Source organism: Myotis daubentonii, chromosome 21 (genome assembly GCF_963259705.1).
Source record: "Myotis daubentonii chromosome 21, mMyoDau2.1, whole genome shotgun sequence".
Classification (NCBI taxonomy): domain Eukaryota; kingdom Metazoa; phylum Chordata; class Mammalia; order Chiroptera; family Vespertilionidae; genus Myotis; species Myotis daubentonii.
Window position 1 is genome coordinate 5,322,821 of NC_081860.1, and position 10,617 is coordinate 5,333,437.

At 46.5% G+C, this 10,617-nt stretch overlaps 1 pseudogene; it reads left to right on the top strand.

Moving 5' to 3' along the window:
- The first annotated feature begins 837 nt into the window (after positions 1 to 837).
- On the top strand, positions 838 to 2,193 carry LOC132223019 (ADP/ATP translocase 3-like; annotated as a pseudogene).
- Positions 2,194 to 10,617: the final 8,424 nt, after the last annotated feature.

Sequence of the window (10,617 nt, forward strand, 5' to 3'; positions counted from 1 at the left end):
GACTGTACATTTGCTACACCCACCAGCCAATCAGAATGACTACATGGAAATTAACCCTACCAAGATAGCCGTTAATTTGCATATACCGGCTGGGAGCGAAGACTGCAGACAATGTAGAAGGAAGTGAAGCACTGCAGAAGAGAGCAAAGTAGAGGCGGTGGAGACAGTAACAGAGCCCAGCGGCGGAGGCCCCAGGGAAACAAGGCGGGAGTGAAGCCTGCCTCAGTGGGTTTCGGTCCCTTCTCTGCTTCGCTCCAGCCGCAGGAAGCCCTATTCTTGCAGGAATCTTCCTGCAACGGGCCTCTAGTCTATATATATATAAGCCTAGTATGCAAGTTGTCCCCACAGGAGTTTGACTGGGTGATTGATCACTCAATATGACATGCGCTGACCACCAAGGGGCGGCGTGGAATGAAGGAAGGCCCTGCTCACAGCCAAAAGGAAGGGCCCGGCTGGCAGCCGGAAGGCCCTGATCAGCCCTAATTACTGGCCAGGTCTGGGGACGCTACTCGTGCATGCATTTTGTGCACCAGATTTACAGTTTATAATAAAATAGTAAAAGAATTGGGAAATGGCAAGTTTTAAATATTTCTTTAAGGTTGTGTTTACATCTTACTGATTTTAAAAATACATATCAAAATGTTTTTATTGATTTCAGAAAGGTTTGAGAGAGGGAGAGAGAGATAGAAACATCAATGATGAAAGTGAATCATTGATATGCTGCCTCCCACAGGCCACCTACTGGGGTGGAACCCACAGTTTAGCATGTGCTTTGACCAAAAAGCTGACGATAGTCACTGTGGTTGGTTTCGACAACCACGATCAGAAAGTGGGGTCATGGCTGAACTGTGGGCCCTGTGGACGGACTTGACCTTCTCTGAAGGAAGGCTCACAGATTACCTTGATCCTCAGGCTACCTTCCGTTGGGTACCTCTGTACCAGAGGAATTTTCCATAACTGAATGCAAATAAAATGTCCAGTGGCTGACACTTTTGCTTAAAGGTGTATCTGTAAGGTACTTTAGTATACTCACCACAATGATAGTACCCCAGAAGAAAATGACATACACAGAGGCAGAATTGATGATAAGCACCCACAGAATTTCAGAGGATCGGGCCAAAACTCACAACAATGGGACAGGATATGGAACAAATGCAATAATATTTGAGATAATGAAGAGCCTCGGACCTTTACAATAAATGAAGCTCAATAAATCATCTTTAGCCTTTTGGTCGGGGCGGTGGCTACAGCTGCTGAGCCAGAGGCACCCACACTCCCAGCTCCTCTCTGCACCTCCACTCAGATTCCTGCCCTCAGGCCATCTCCTTCACCAAGGACTTCCTCCACCGCCATCTCCTCCACGACAGCCGTGGCTCCTATCGAGCAGGTCAAGCCACTGTTGCAGATGCAACATGCCAGACAGCAGATCACGGCCGACAAGCAGTATGTGGACTGCATCGTGTCCATCCCCGAGGAGCAGGGCGCACTGTCTTTCTGGAGGGGCGACATGGCCAACACCATCTGCCATCCGCTACTTCTCCACCCAAGCACACAACTTCGCCTTCAAGGATAAGGATAAGCAGGTCACCCTGGGGGCGCGGACAAGCACACCCAGTCCTGGAGGTACTTGGCTGGCCACCTCCCTCTGCTTCCTCTGCCCCTGGATTTCACCCGGACCCGGCTGGTGGCGGACGTGGGGATATCGGGCACTGAGCAGAAGTTCAAGGGTCTGGGAGCCTGCCTGGTGCAGATCAGCAAGTCGGACGGCATCCGGGGCTGGTACCAGGGTTTCAGCTTCTCCACGCAAGGCATCATCATCAGCTACCAGGCAGCCTACTTTGGGGTGTACAGCATGGCCAAAGCCAGGCCCCCCTACCCCAAGAACACCCACATCCTCACTAGCTGGACGATCCCCGGTCCGTGACGCCTTGGCAGGCCTGGATTCCTACCCCTTTGGCCCCGGGCGATGGAGGAGGACGCTGCAGTCGGGCGCCAAGGAGCCGGCATCCTGCGCATGCGCACTATCGAGCGCCGGTGGCAGGTCCTCAGGGATGAGGGCGCCAAGGCCTTCAAGGGCGCCTGGTCCAACGTCCTCAGGGGCAGGGGCAGCGCCTTCGTGCTGGTCCTGTCCCTCGAGCTGAAGAAGGGCCTCTAGGTGTCCCGCAGCCCGGACACGGGGCCCCAGGGCCGCGGAGGCCCCTCATGCTTATCGACCATTGACCTTCCAGAAAATTCCAACGTCCCCGCCCGGCCAGATCATGGTAGCACCGGGTTTGTCTCTAGGATGAAACCCTTCTGATCATGACCACTGACACTGCATTCAACGCCTCGATGGTGGGTGGGGGGTGGGCACTCCCACGCCCTGCGGGTTCCCATCCGCCCCCCGCCCCACAGGGCCGCCCCTCCCGGCCTTGCGGGCCTCTGTGGGTAGCTTTTATTTAAAGGGAATCATGTCGCCATCCGTGCTTGCGCACTGTCCTCTGCACAGCGAAGTATCCGCAAATCCCTTCTCTGTAGGGCATTCTGCAAACAATTAAACCCAGACATGGAGGGGAAAAAAAGAAAAAAAAGAAATCATCTTTAGAAAGCCACCATCAGCCTCTGAGGTCTCCAGGGCATTCCTGTGTTTGAGGAAAGACTGGAAGACCTGGCCAGTTCCTCAGTGGTCAGTGCTTTGGCTCCAGGAGTGAATGGTCTCTGGTTCCATTATGGTCAAGGGCAAAGACCTCAATTGGGGGTTTAATCATAGGGCCATGTCGGGGCACATAAGGAAGGAAACCAATGGATGTGTCTCTCCCTTGTGGATGTTTCTCTCTCTCTCTCTCTCTCTCTCTCTCTCTCTCTCTCTCTCTCTATCTATCTCTATCTCTCTATCTCTCTCTCCCCACATCCTCCCACCATTCCATCCTCTCTAGAAGTAAATTGAACAAGAATCATAGGGTGAGGGGGAAAAAAGAAAAAGAAAGACTGCTAGTTGTCTGATTCATGCTTCCTACTTAGTGTTTTTAGACATTAGAAACAGGGTTTCTCTAGGGAAGCACAATTTCTACTTCACCATCGGCTCTACACTCTCTAGTTTCCAAATCTATGTTGCAATCCCTCAGAATCACCTTCCCTCACAGGTAAGTTAATTTTTATCACTCAAAGGCTAACCTAAGTTAAAAAAATAAACAGATTATTCAAAAAGCATTGGGGATTTTTGTGCTTAAATAAAAGCAATGAGGGGATGATGACGATGGCACAAATTGTGTGGGTTTATTCTGAGATTTGTGGTCATGATTCTAGTAGCCTCTTTTGTGAAAGAAGACAGACTTCCACTGAGATCAGATGATTCTGGTAAACGTTCTTTATATAGATGTATGTTTTACTTATCAAACTGTTGCAGTATACGTGAATGTTTTACATTTCCATATATGCAGAGCTGTGCTCAGAGGATATATGCCCCGTATGCACTTATCCTGGCCCTGCCACCTCTTCCCACACTGTCTGAGGGAGACTCCAGTGACCACCCTGGCTTCACGTTTCTGTCTTATCACCCCTTGTAGCAACCTTACCCCATTTGTTTTGGGATGTCCTCCACTAGAATGCCAGCTCCCAAGGACAGACAACTTGATAATTCCTGAGTCTGGAATAGTCAACAGTGTCCACACCCTCGGTCCTCACACATCACAGATGTGCCTGCCTGAGACAGCTGCCCTCCGTGCAGCCTGATTTATTTTCTGATGCATATGGATGAATATGGGGCAACGCTGAGGGGAAGAACTCTAAGGCCCATAATTATCCGTTTTAGGAATAAGGAATTGGACATTCCTGGAGAGGAGAGGGACAGTCCTGTGAGACTCCTGGTCCCTGGAGAACAGGTCACACCCCTGCCCATGTCAAAGCTATGCTGACACCTAATAGAGGAAGGTACCTAGGGATGCTCAGAGCATCACTCCAGAACTTCTGTATCCTGGTAATCTAGTGGGAGTGCATGGCCATCCGGGAGCACTGTGACCAGCAGGAGGAAGGATCCCTAGTGGGGATGGGGTGAACAATAAAGAAACCACATTTAGCACATGTTCATGCACAGAATGAGTGGAAAGCACAGGGTCACCATTGATGTAAATGTCAGCATATTTTACTGTGACCCCTAATGGAGTGCCCACCAGGGCAATTGAAATGATCAAGAGACTTGGAGGCTGGGTAGTGACTGATGTTGATGTAAAAGAACATGGATGCTGGAATGCTTGCAGTCCTGTGTGCTTCCTGATCAACTCTCTTATCATATGTGTCTTCTCCCTCACCACAGTGTAGGAACTAAGACAGCCAGGGATTAAAACAACTTCTCACTCAGTAGTAGTTCTTAGTTTACTGCCAGTGAACAATGAGCAAACGCCTTTTTTTGAAGTTCACGCCTTTGAATCTTGCCCTTGATGGCTTAGGGAAGCTCAGGGACTAAGTGCACCTGGATGAAGAGAAAGCAATCCATGCAGACTAACTCCTGCGGTTATTTCCTACCAAAGTCACCCAGATTGATTGGCACCTTATGGTGTCCTTCATAGGGCCCACCAAGTATGTCAGGTTTCCCTCTTAAAGCCCTGAATGTGGCTACAGCCCCGTGATGTGCTTTGACCCAATAATGTGGTGGGAGTGAAGACTGTCACTACTAACACAAGAGCCCGGAATCAGAGACTGACATTCTCTCTGTTCATTACTACTAACACCTAGAAGTTACCTACATGGTGACTGCACCTTGTTCATTGCTACTAACACCTAGCAGGTACCTACATGGTGGCTGCATCTTTATCCTGGTCCCTGGAGAACCAGGGAGGACATGTGGCATCAACAAGAAAGAGACCTTCTTTAGTATAAGTCACTAAAGCTTTGGGGCTGTTTGTTACTACAACATCTACCGGTTCTAATGGCTGTGCGTTAACAATTCTACTCTCCCGGAGGCAGCAGAGCCTAACATTAGAAGTCAGAGCTCTGTTATTAGAAACACATAGTTTGCCTTCCAGTCCTGCCTTTAATTAACTCTACAATCAGGCAATTTATGTCAAGCATCTGAGCCTCAATTCCCTCTTCATAAAATCTCAGGTTGCAGAGAGAACTAAATGACGTAATAATGCATGAAAAGCATTGAATTCCAGGCCTGGCACCTGTAGTAATTATTCGGTAGCTATTAGCTCCATAGCTTCAAAATGTGTACTGAATACAAACATTCTAACAATGTATGGAATCTCAACTTTTTGTTCTTTGTAGCACTTCAAATTTTGTTTTTAAACAAATAAAATTGGTTTATATATATTCTCTCATAGCCTCATTTGACTCTTAAATAATGTGATATCTTTATATTAAAAATAAAAAATCTGATAGCTGGAATAACTCAGATATTTGAGGATCTTCCCATGATTGGAAAGGTTTCTGGTTATATTCTTCATGAGGCACAAGCCTGGTGTTCTGGCTGGATTCCCAGTGGTTGGGTGAGGAGTCGACAGGAGGCAGCTGATCCATGTTTCTCTCTTTCCTGTCCTATACTCTCTATCAAAAATCAAATTAACCAAAAAATCAGTTGGAGACAACAAACCCCAGAAACTGCCACCAGCCACAGGATCCTAATGTTGCCATTTCCCAGCACCACTCTGGCTCCAAAACACCAATATTCACAATGGTCAGTGAGGGATTGGGATCCTATTTACACCTGGGAGGCCTGGAAAGGTATATTACCTAAAGGGCTATGCTCCTAATGATGGCTGGAGTTAGCCAATGAAAGACCAGGAGAGGCATATTAACCAGGTGTACATGGGTAAGGGTGAGACTTCCTGAATCTACCTTGTTGGGACTTCTTGAATCTACCTGGTGGTCATGTTGATCTCTTTGGTCTGTTCACAGAGACTGAGGCTTCCCAGCACCAGGTCTCCAGTAGGACAAGGCATCAGAGGCAGTATCTCCCTATGCAGTGGTGTGTCTGCGGTTTGCTGAGCCCCAACACGCCAGAATTTGGGCTTTTGTGACTCGTGGACTCGTTTCTGCTTACAGAGTTCGACAAAGACTCATCGAGTTAACCCTCCAGCCTGGGGTGTGGGCACCTCTGGGGTCCTGCAGTCCAGGTCGCACTGCCAGGAACAGTGAGTAGCTCATGTGTGACAAAATGGGGAAAGAGGTTAACAGGTTACAATACCTCCATGTGAGGATGTGATGGTGTGACTGAACTAGGAGGATTTGGGAAACCCAGGACTTGTTTTGTGTCTATAGGCAACAAACAAGATGAGGCAGAGTTTTGCACGAGGAGTTTTACTTTCATTCTTAGGAAACTGGGGACATGAAAGGTCCTGACCCAAAGAGGGACATTATGTGAGGTAGTTCTTTAAACTTTTCCCAATGCAGCTCAGAAGAGGAACAGACTGGAAGAGAGATGATAGCAATTGGGGACAAGAGGCAGAAGTCCTATAAAAGATAAGGTAACTGGCAAGAGTGTGCACTGAGGACTGAGTCTTGAAGAATTGTGGTCATTTTCAGGACACGTGACCCCATTGGCTTGGAAATGGTACTGAGGAGTCTGACCCCATGGATCCTGGGGTTGGTGGCCAGAGTCTCAGCAGATCTTTCTCTGAACACAGATTCCTGCAGATGCAGAGTGGTTTAAGAGTTCTGATTTGTATGACTGATATCAGGGCCCCACTCTTACAGCATCTGTGATAGTGGTATCCTGGGATTGTCTTGCCTCTGTTCTAGCCCTTATATCTGGGGCCCTTGATGAGACACCAAGCCCAGAATTCTAAGTACATGTCTAATATTGTCTGAAATGATCCCTGTTTTTGGAAAACAGTGGAATCATATGTGAGAAGACCTTCCAGTCATAAGTTCCTATATGTGTAAAGGCTTAGAGTGAAGACTGAGTTCATTCAGGAACCAACTGGTGTCCTTTTTAAAAAATATATGTTTTTATTGATTCTAGAGAGGAAGGGAGGAGGAGAGGGAAATAGAAAATCAATGATAGGAGAGAATCATTGGTGGGCTGACTCCTGCACGCCCCCCACTGGGGATTAAGTCCAGAACCCTGGCATGTGCCCCTAACTAGAATCAAACCCCGGACCCTTCAGTTCACAGGCTGGTGCTCTATCCACTGAGAAAAACCAGCTGGGGCTTGTGTCTATTTTCTAAAATAGGAACTGGTAACATTGGGACAGGAGTGAGGTCTAGAGGAGCTTGTGCTACCTTTGGAGTCTGGTCTGCAGGTGATGGGAGTAATGGAAGATTTGGAGCAGCAGAGGCAGGTGATCTGACCCAGGTCTCATTAGACTTCGGGTGGCTGAAGCATAACAAAGCAAATGGCTGTGAGGGAGGTTGTAGAAAGTCTAGGATGGAGGTTGCTATGGTGAACATGATGGTAAGTGGCCCATGAGGGTGACTGTGGGAGTGATATAAGCTGTTGGATTGTGGATTGGTGCTTTATCTGCCGTCAACTGGATTTTCTTATTTTGAGGCTGAGAGAGAGGTAAGAGCCAGGGATGATTGAAGGTTTGCATTTGGCAGCTTCAGGTATGGAAGCACCATCAACTGAGATGCAGATATTCAGAGTAGAAGTGTAATGTTCAATGGGGACACCAAACTTTTATTTTTTGTCTGTATTGGTGTGCGATATTTCAGAGAGCATTTTATGAGCATCTGGTACTCAGGACAAGTTCAGGTTGAAACCTTCTTTAAAGTCGGGAGCGTAGTGACCAGGGTAGAGTTGTAGATCGCTTTTTTAAAAACTTTTTTTCTGTTTATTTGGAGAGCAAAGAGCAATTCAAACAAGATGAGAATGCAGCTGTTGCATCTTTACTTGTGAATCACACACCAGGATTGTGTTGAGAGCCTTGGTATGGTCAGTAGTCTGACTGATTTATATACGAGAATGAGTGGTCATATGAGAGACACACTGGACCTGTGAGAGAGGGTCTTAGGTGATGGGATTTGAGTGCTGAAGGCTATGACTGTTGAAGGGACCTCAAGTGCCGCACCAGAAGAGGTGGGCTCTGGATATCTAAGATTTGATGTGGTTCTCAATAGGTGAGGTTGAAGGAAAAAAACAATCAGGGAGGTAGGTCATCATAGAAGGACTGAAGGCGTCTCATTGAGTGTGGACTATGAGAGTTGGTGTAGAACTTAATTCAGTTTGAATTTTCCAGGCATTAACAAAACCACACTTACTGAGTAATGATTAGGAAGACAGGGAGATGAGTATGGGGGCTGGGACTGTGGGAGTGTAGGTTTGAGAGAGTTATGGTAGAGAGAGTGACGTGTAGTTGGAGAAAGCATGTGCATTCATGGCTTCATGGCCCCTGACATTGACATAAGATTGAATGATAGTGGATTTCATTTCTGGTGATGTTTGGAAAATCTGATATAGTGAATTTCATATTAATTCCTAAAAAGAGGGTCTATAGTAGTGGTACATTCTGGTCCAGAGATTAGGTGAAATATATGAGCAACCTGCATTTTATTGTGGAGGGCCGTTACAGTGATCAATAGGAATGAGAGGGCATACATCAGTGTCATCTAGGCTGGCATTGGAAAGGGTGAAGGGTAAGAGAGAAATACATTACTGAAAGGGTGAATTGGAGTATTGGAAAAGAAGGTGAAGAAGAAAACTGGGTCAAGTCATGATGTATTTGTCTTACTTTTGGCATTTTTCCCCTGGGAATGAAGGTGTGTGAGATTTGTGTGTTTCAAGGACATGTGCGCCAGGAAGTGCAAAGTGATGGCCTCAGCACCCTAGGCTTGGTGTCAAAAGGGTGAAGTGTAATGCCAAAATTTTCAGGGACTTGGAGAGAGAATGTAGGGAACAACAAGGTTATTGCCTGACAATAACAGTGTCAAATCACTCATACTCTCATTATGGACAACATCTATCCATATCCTATATTCATGACACCCACTGTATTGAAAGGCGCCATGTGGACAACATGTTTGTAGTAGAGAGCGGGTAGGATCTATATGCTCATTGCCCTTATTGTCGTGGGAAGACACTGCATCAGTAGGAATATAAGGAGTGAGTGTCTTTGATGAAACAAAGGCCTGATATCTTCTCTGTAGTCAAAAGTCTAGGGAGCAGATGGATATGGAAGTTGTGGTGTATGATAAATGCAAAATCCTAGGAGAGAAGCTGATAATTGACTGAACTGTCCCCATTATGACAGGATATGAACTTTGAGGATTGTGGCCATTGCCTTCTCTCCAGAGGAGTGGGGAATCCTTGATGAGGATCAGAGACTTCTGTACTGCAAAGTGATACTGGAAGTTTTTCCACTTGTATCATCTGTAGGTAAGACCCTCACATCTCTCCTAATGGACTGAGATGATGGCCTGTCTTCCTTTATATTCCACCTGTAGCTTTCTCTCTCCTGCAGCCAGACCTTGGGCTCTGAAAATTGTCCTCACTCTCATGTGAAATGTGCTATGGATGCCAGTGCTGAGCTGTGTGGAGAGCCCTGAGGAATAGACTCCACAAACTTCTTTAACACTCTTTTCCTCAGAAAGTGCTGGATATGTCTGGGAGCCAGGCATCTTACAGACAGCTTAATGGGTCCCCCTTGCTGTTTTTCTCACTAGGGGGATGACTATGTCTAGATCCATGGCTTCCACTTCTGCACCTTTCCTCTAGATAAAGATTCTGGGTGACTGCCTGTGCCAGGTTATGTTTTTTTACTTACATGAATGATGGGCTCTTCTTGTAAGACCATCCTTCAATTGGTGTTTGTAACATTACCTTCCCTGAATACTATTCCAAGTGTATTTGCTCTGGACCAGGGCTGTATGGTCACCTCTGTCATGTTTCATTAATACTTGGAATATTTAGGTTTTATGTATTTGTAGAGAAGGTGCTACCGGGAGAACCCTAGTTTTTTTCCACAGGGTGAACATGCAGGATGGTCTCAGAGGAGGCCTGGCCCAGCTGAGTGGAAACTAGCAGAATGTATGACACAAGGGCTGTGCTCAAATTATACCAGGAACCAGCTCGATTCCATCACTGATCACATGCAGATCCCACTTCCTGCACCTCATTTTAACCTTTCCTTTTAACTATTTTACACTTTCTGACATGTTACTTCACCTGTCATTTCCTATCATTCTGCCATGTTACCTTCGTGGCATTTTTATATCACCTGCTCCTCTGCACTGCTGACTCCTCAGTATTCTTCAACATTGACCTGCACATGTGTTATGAAGTGCCAATACATACTTAAGTAGTCCTCAATAAAATGCTACTCATTTATTAAATTTTTCTTCGAATAAGACATAAACAAAATTCTGCAGAGCTTGTCTATGTCACCTGCAGACAAGCCCTACTGAACACTGTTAGCATAAGGAAGGGCTGGAAGTCTTACCTCTCTTCCATGTGGTGTTTGCCTTTGCCATCTCTGTGTCATATTCCTGGTGTGGTCTTCCTTCCTTTATGATCTTCAGAGGCCCAGAACTTCGCAGAAGCCTGTTCTAAACCTTCCTGCACATCTCTTCTTTTCAGAAAATTGCATGAAGCCGAGGTGTCATGGGCAACACACTTTTGTAATGCAACTTCGCTCTGTCACCACAATCAACATTCATTTCCTCACCTTTTTTCTGTTTTCAGATTGTTGGCATAAAAAGGAT